This window comes from Paramisgurnus dabryanus, chromosome 10, assembly GCF_030506205.2.
Source record: "Paramisgurnus dabryanus chromosome 10, PD_genome_1.1, whole genome shotgun sequence".
Taxonomy (NCBI): Eukaryota; Metazoa; Chordata; class Actinopteri; order Cypriniformes; family Cobitidae; genus Paramisgurnus; species Paramisgurnus dabryanus.
The window spans coordinates 22858133-22865048 of NC_133346.1; the positions used below are offsets into that span (position 1 = coordinate 22858133).

General features: G+C 36.4%; 1 pseudogene; it reads right to left on the reverse strand.

The window, feature by feature from the left end:
* LOC141279813 (uncharacterized) overlaps window positions 1–4208 on the reverse strand; it is a 52122-nt pseudogene extending 47914 nt beyond the window's left edge.
* Window positions 4209–6916: the final 2708 nt, after the last annotated feature.

Here is a 6916-nt window from a genome sequence, read left to right on the forward strand (position 1 = left end):
AGTTTTCATTAAAAATATCTAAAAACGGGTTCTGAAGAGAAGCGGAGCACTTGGGGGTTTAGAATAACACAGGGGTAAGTGATTTACGATCAAATTATGATTTTGGGGTGAACTAACCCTTTAAGCCTACATGCCTGTTGCTCAATGTGGCGGTTTCTCAGACAGGGATTAGACTAGTCCTAGACTAAAATGAATGTAAGAGCGGTCCAAACTGAAAACAACTTGCACTGACATATCTTAAAATATATCAGTGCCCTTTGTTTTTTCTCAAAATGCACACAAGTAATGTTTTTAGTAAGACATGTTTGCTAAAACTAGTTATATTTCCAAATTCAACTAAGCCCTAGTCCTGGCTTAAGCTAATCCTTGTCCAGGAAACCACCCCAATATGTTTTAAAGATAGCCTAAATCCCTTCAAAATTTTAGTACTTAGATTTTTTGGTCTTTTGATTTGTGAGTTTGTGACTGAAAACCCAAAACAGGTGCTCACATGACAGTTAAAAATGTTAAAAATACAACAATAATTGAGGAGACATACCTGATGGAATAAAATGATCATCTTCATCAGTGCGATCTTCCTCTTCTGTGGTTTCAATTTTTATTTCTGTGGGTTCAGTTTTCATTTCTGTGGGTCCAATTTTTATTTCTGTGGGTTCAGTTTTAATTTCTGTGGGTTCAGTTTTAATCTTCATCATGAGGTTCGTGCAGTCGATGAGTTTGACTGAACACATCTTGAGTTTGGTCTGCAGGATCTGTTGCTGATCTCCAGCATTACAGACAGAATCCAGAGACTCTGTGGAGGTTTGATCCTCCTGTAAGCTCTGTTTACTGTCACACATTGTAGTGTCCTGAAATTAATTAAGAAATTAACGTAAACAATCCAGCATCTCTACTCTGTTCAAAAACAGGCAATAAAAAGACCTATACAAGACTATGATGTATAAATCATATATGTATGTTTAAAATCAGCAGAGTAATCAAAGTCTCTTTGCGGAGTGATTGAAAAATAAAGACTTTGCGGCGCCCACACCGTGGTCGACCTCAGAGAGTTAACTTAAAGTCATTACGTAAAAGTGTATTCTGTTTTTTAGTTTTATTTAGGGCAATGGTTCTCCAAGTGTGCTCCCACCTAGTGATAAGCAGAGGAATCAGTGAATTTAATGTATTCATGAGATCGTCAGCCTATTAAGTCTTAACATTACATGATAAACTAACTTGGTTTTCTGTTTTCAAAACGAACGTCATTTAATGTTAAAACTAGGGCTGTCAGCGCTAATGCATGCGATTAAATTTTTTAACCATTAATGCTTTAAAATCAGTCAGACAGACCACCAGCACTGACCCCGGCCTTGGTCTGCAGGCACAAGGATTGTTTTTAGTGCTGTGAGGACCTTGTAACTAGGGATGGGCACGAGTACTCGATTGCTCGAGTACTCGAACGTGGCATCGATGATCGATCACGAAAACGATGATCATGTGGGTTTATTTATTTATTTATTGTGGATATGGCGGCATTTGGATGTCTGGTTAGCATTACAAGCGCATGTGGTAGTAAAGACTGGGTCTGGAGATGCGTGTTTGACGTCGTGTCAAGCTACGCAGACCGACGTATGACATCAGTAACATTACCATGCGTGATTCAAAAACAAACAGATAATTCCGCGCGACCGCACAGCAGAAACCCGCCGATCCGCGCAATGCGCGGCAGCCCGCCAGCCCGCCTATCCCGTGAAGCCAGCCACAACTCACATCACTGGGGCACTATGGTTTAAAAGGATGTCGTGATTTTCGGAAATACAGTCAGTCAGGTGCAAAATGTACAGCGCCGTCAAAAGTTCAATGGATTATCATCTCATATTTAAACATCAAATGTCAAGAGATACCAGAGAGCCATACGAGCATTACCATTACATCTTGACTGAGGTAAGAGGACGACACGACACAGCTAAACGCGCATGATAGCAAAACACTTAAAGCTGCTTAATGTTATGAAGCTTGAACTTTGACTGGAGTGCGCTGTTTTTGATGCACATCCACAAAGGGAGTTAAACTTTCTTTTTTTTTAGATAACTTAGTTGAAGTCTTGCATTTTATGCAGATAGATGCACGTTGTATATTTATGTTGTATAAAGGCTTAATATTATGCAGAGTGCGTCAAATAGAAAGGGCTTCGGTTTGTGTTTATTAACCCTTTAGTTTCACTTCATCACGCAGCTTTTCCTGTTAGAGGTTTCTGTTAAAAACATTTAATTCATTAAAAATCTAGTATGTGTTCATTGTTCTGTCGTAGTTTCTTCAAAATTAAGTTTTATTTGAGTTTTTTAATCAAAATATTTTCATTTTCACCATGACGTGTACGCCCCGCCCCTTTGATTGCCCCGCCCCCAGTTAATCGAGTACTCGTTCTTCAGACCTATGGATTAATCGAAATGAAAAAAAGACATAAATGCACATCCCTACTTGTAACTATGGGCCACGAGAGTCTTTGGAAAGAATACAAAGCAAGTTAGGCTACTCTGCTCTCGCAGAACTTTGTCATCAACAGTATCAAGACAAACGCAGAAGTAGGGATGGGCATTCGATTAAATTTTTTTAGTCGATCGTCGGGAGAATTAACGATCGACTATCCATTAATCATTAATATTTTTATCATAAAAAATAATTATTTAACTTTTATAATTCAAAAATGTTGAATACAAAAATACAGTGCGTTTTCCTCCATGAGACCTTTAATACAAGATCAACTTGTGGCAAACAGTTAAACTACATTTAGTTAGACAAACGGAAGATATATGCGCTTGAATATGCGGTGCTCTAAAGCAGCGGAACCTGCAGCTGCAAGCCGCATTCTTAAACAGAGACTTCATTTGTTCCAAAAAATCATGACCTCTCCATGATTATTTTTTTTAAATCAAAACGGAAGGTCACAGATAACGGAGTATGGTGTCAAATATTGCACCCTGGTGGTAAAATGTTGAATTTCTGCCATACAGTGAAATTCATTTAACTGCTTCAAGACACATGCTACGCTAGGAAACGCAACCTGCATTAGATAAAAAAGTATTCGATTAATCAATAACAAATTAACGTCACCGACTAAATTCTTAACAATCAATTATCGATCGTCTATTAATCATGCCCATCCCTACGCAGAAGCATGTGTGGATCTGGTTTGCCTGTGTGTGTGAAGCGTGGGGCTTTGAATGTGACATATTCTTTGCCAAAACAACTATGCATGTCACAGTATTCACTTTAAATTCAGAGAGCAAAGTTTGCTGTGGAGTTTAGTAATCAATAATACATCTGTGTTAAATGCTCCCACTAACTATTCAATCATTTTTGTGTGCCATATTATCACCATTAATATATGCAACCAAAGAGTTTACTAATAGAGCACAATATTGCAAGAACATCAAATTCCTCATAAATCTAGTGACTTATTTTTCTGTCAAAATGCACCACATTGATGTATGTACATTTAAATGCACAAAGTGACTGAATTTGTAAAGTAATAAAAAGTAAATCATATGCTATATATGTGAATCTTTTAATATATTTGTGTAATTCTCGATTTTGTGTAATTCTTGATGTACCTACCCCCTGGCTTTATGCATGTTTACTGTTCATTGTACTGTTGTGTTATTTTGACTGTCTACCTTGGTCTTATTTAAACTGAATTCATTATAATAATATATAAAAAATAGATCACATTGTTAGCCTATTCCATAGCTTAAACAAACGGTTGCTGGATGGTCTGTGGAGTTTGTGTATTTGGACTCAACTGAACGTTTTAGGGACTTTTTAGGGACTCAATGTAAACCTTGTAAATACACCTTCTATACAATTTACAACTGTCTCATCCTTTTAACCTTTTTTACAGAGTAAATCCCCATTTTAAACAATTTGTAACTCAACCGATAGGGCTGAACGTTACATGAGTTATTCAGGTAAATGATGTTTAAGCTGTACAAACCTCTCGTTTCATTTCTAAATCTCCTCGGGATTCTTCAGCTGAGAGATTTCTGTGATGAAATCATCAATATATCCAGCATGGATAGATCAGTTCACACTCATTTACAGTACATCTCATCAACTTCTAAATACTTAAATACACAAAGACAATACTCTGTTTACACTCAAAGAAAAACACGCAAGAGAAAAAAAACACTGAGGATACGCAAACACATCACACGCAAGCTCTTTCTTCTTCTTCTTCTATGGATTTATTGGCGGGTCGCACATAGCAACTTTTTGGTGCATACCGCCACCACCTGTGCTGGAGTGTGAAAATCATTTAACGTGTGCTTTCTTTCTTTAGTGAGTTTTTCGGCTGACTAAAGAGATGCAGCGCCTCCTGCTGTACTGGAGAGAGAAGACGCTCACTGCTTTACAATAGATTTATCAAAACAAGTTTGCGTCTCATTTGTGGCCAGAAATCATCACAAACTATTGTATAAAGTAATGACTAAATGAAAAAGAAGGCGTGGGGAAAAAGTTGCTGAAGAATAAAGACAAAACATCACGCTTTTAAAGTCATAGAAGAGGTTATGAACAGATAAAAAATACAAACACAAAAGTTTTCACAACGTTTTAATTGTAATTAGGTAATGTTGCAGCACAACATTTTAAAAACCATGTCTAAATATCACGTCTGTTCACTACGAAAACAAAACCAGACCACACCCTGCTGAAAAAACCAGCATCAAACCAGCATGGACCAGCATGGGAATTATGCTGGTCTATGCTGGTTTAGCTGGTGGTCACAGCATACCAGCACCAAAACACAACATATGCTGGTATGACCAGCATGGGATGCTGGTGCTAATGCTGGTTTAGCTGGTGCTAATGCTGGTTTAGCTGGTGCTAATGCTGGTGCTGATGCTGGTTAGATGCTGGTTTAGCTGGTGTTCATTAGCAAACCAGCACCAAAACACAACATATGCTGGTCTTGCTGGTATGCTGTTTTTTTTAGCAGGGTGCAACATTTCTGAGACATTTTGTTGAGGTGTTAAACCACCAAGGATTAGGACATTTAAAAATCATCATGACCATACAATCAGGTGTTTAATTTGGTTTAAATGTATGTCGGCCTACCATGAAAATGCCCAGTGTGCCCGATTACCAATCCTGCCTACCATTACATCAAATCACTCTTAATAAAGCTGAGATACATTTGAACCAATGTATAAACTGGTTGTATTTTGTTATGGTCATGATGTTCTTTAAACGTCTTATTCCAACATTATGATTAACAAAAGGGCTCACAAATGCTCATAAAATTGCGTTTTAGTCTGGTTCTGTAGTGAACAGATGTGATATTTACTTTTTTTGACCGCTGAAAGAAAATGTACCAATTTGATATTTTTGCAATGTTTAAGGGTGTGGTTTTTACATTGTGCTACAGCATTATTACAACCAATTGTGAAAAGTTGTAAAATCATTTTTGCCTGTATTCTTAATCTGATCATAATCGTCTCTTTCCTGTTCCTATCTTTATGACTTTAAAAGCTTGATGTTTTACCTTTATGTTCTTTCTTCAGCACAATTCCCCACCCCTTTTACTTTACATACAATAGCTTGAATAAATATAGCTTGATTTCTGGCCATACTAGTACGCAGAGCAGGGTTTCTCAACATTTTTCAACTTACGGCCAACCATTGCCGTTTAAAACATATCGAGGACCACCTTTCTAAACATGATAGTATCAATGCAGAATAACAAAAAACAACAATGCATTGTGACATGCCTTTCACCTCACTAAAGTCACTAAAAGTACACCTGGTGGTACCCCTAGATGAACGAGGAATGTCATTGCTTCCAGTGGAAAAACCAAACCACATAGGTGTCATTTTGAGGAAAAAAAGACATTTAAAGTGTAAGATGTAAGGGTGTACTTTAAGGACTTAAGAGCTTATTAGTACTCAAGGGTATACCTTTGAGAAGTTACATCTTTAAAGGTAAAATATACAGCCACAGAAAACATTAAGACACTATTTCAAGACTGTTTTCAGTTCATCTAAATGTACTATTTGTAGGTACTTAAAGAAATGAAAGAAAAATTATATTTTTTTACTTCATTCTATCAACTAAAAATTGAAATAGGAAAAAAAATTCAAAATACACAAAAAGATTCAGCTTACTGTAATAAAGTAAAACAAGTTCAAATTCATTTTTTAACAACACAGTGCTAATGTTTTAACATATATTTTTGGAACAATTCGAAAGTAGTCAATATTTGATGGAATAACCCTGATTTTCTTTCACTTGTCCTTTCATGCCCTCAGTCTTGTACATTGCTGTTGTGTTGGGGTGACTTTATGTCACTCCTGTGGTTTGCTGTCTGAAGTCAACATTGAAGTAACATTATTGTAGTAATGAAGGACTGTAAAAAGCCATTTATCAGGTGATGATGAATATACAGGTTCCTCTCAAAAAATTAGCATATTGTGATAAAGTTCATTATTTTCCATAATGTAATGATAAGAATTAAACTTTCATGTATTTTAGATTCATTGCACACCAACTGAAATATTTCAGGTCTTTTATTGTTTTAATACTGATGATGTACGTTAGTATTAACGACGGCAGTGGGGCCTCTAGCCTTAGTCAAACGAGTTATGTTTCTGTTTCTAAAATCATCAACTATATGTAATACACTTATCTCCCAAGCTTGTACAACCTAATAAATAAATAAATAAATTAATGAATAAACTAAAACCTTTTTTTCGTCAACATTCCAAAACATGGTAAATGTCATTAATACTCTTTAGTAATATGCTGAAACTTTGCATTGGTTGTCGATTGAGTCTTAATTGCCAAATATGGTCGGTTTGCAATTTTGGCCTTTTCCCATGGCCTTAAAAATAGTATGTCATACAGAACCATTTGCCACTGTACGTTAGTATTAACGACGGC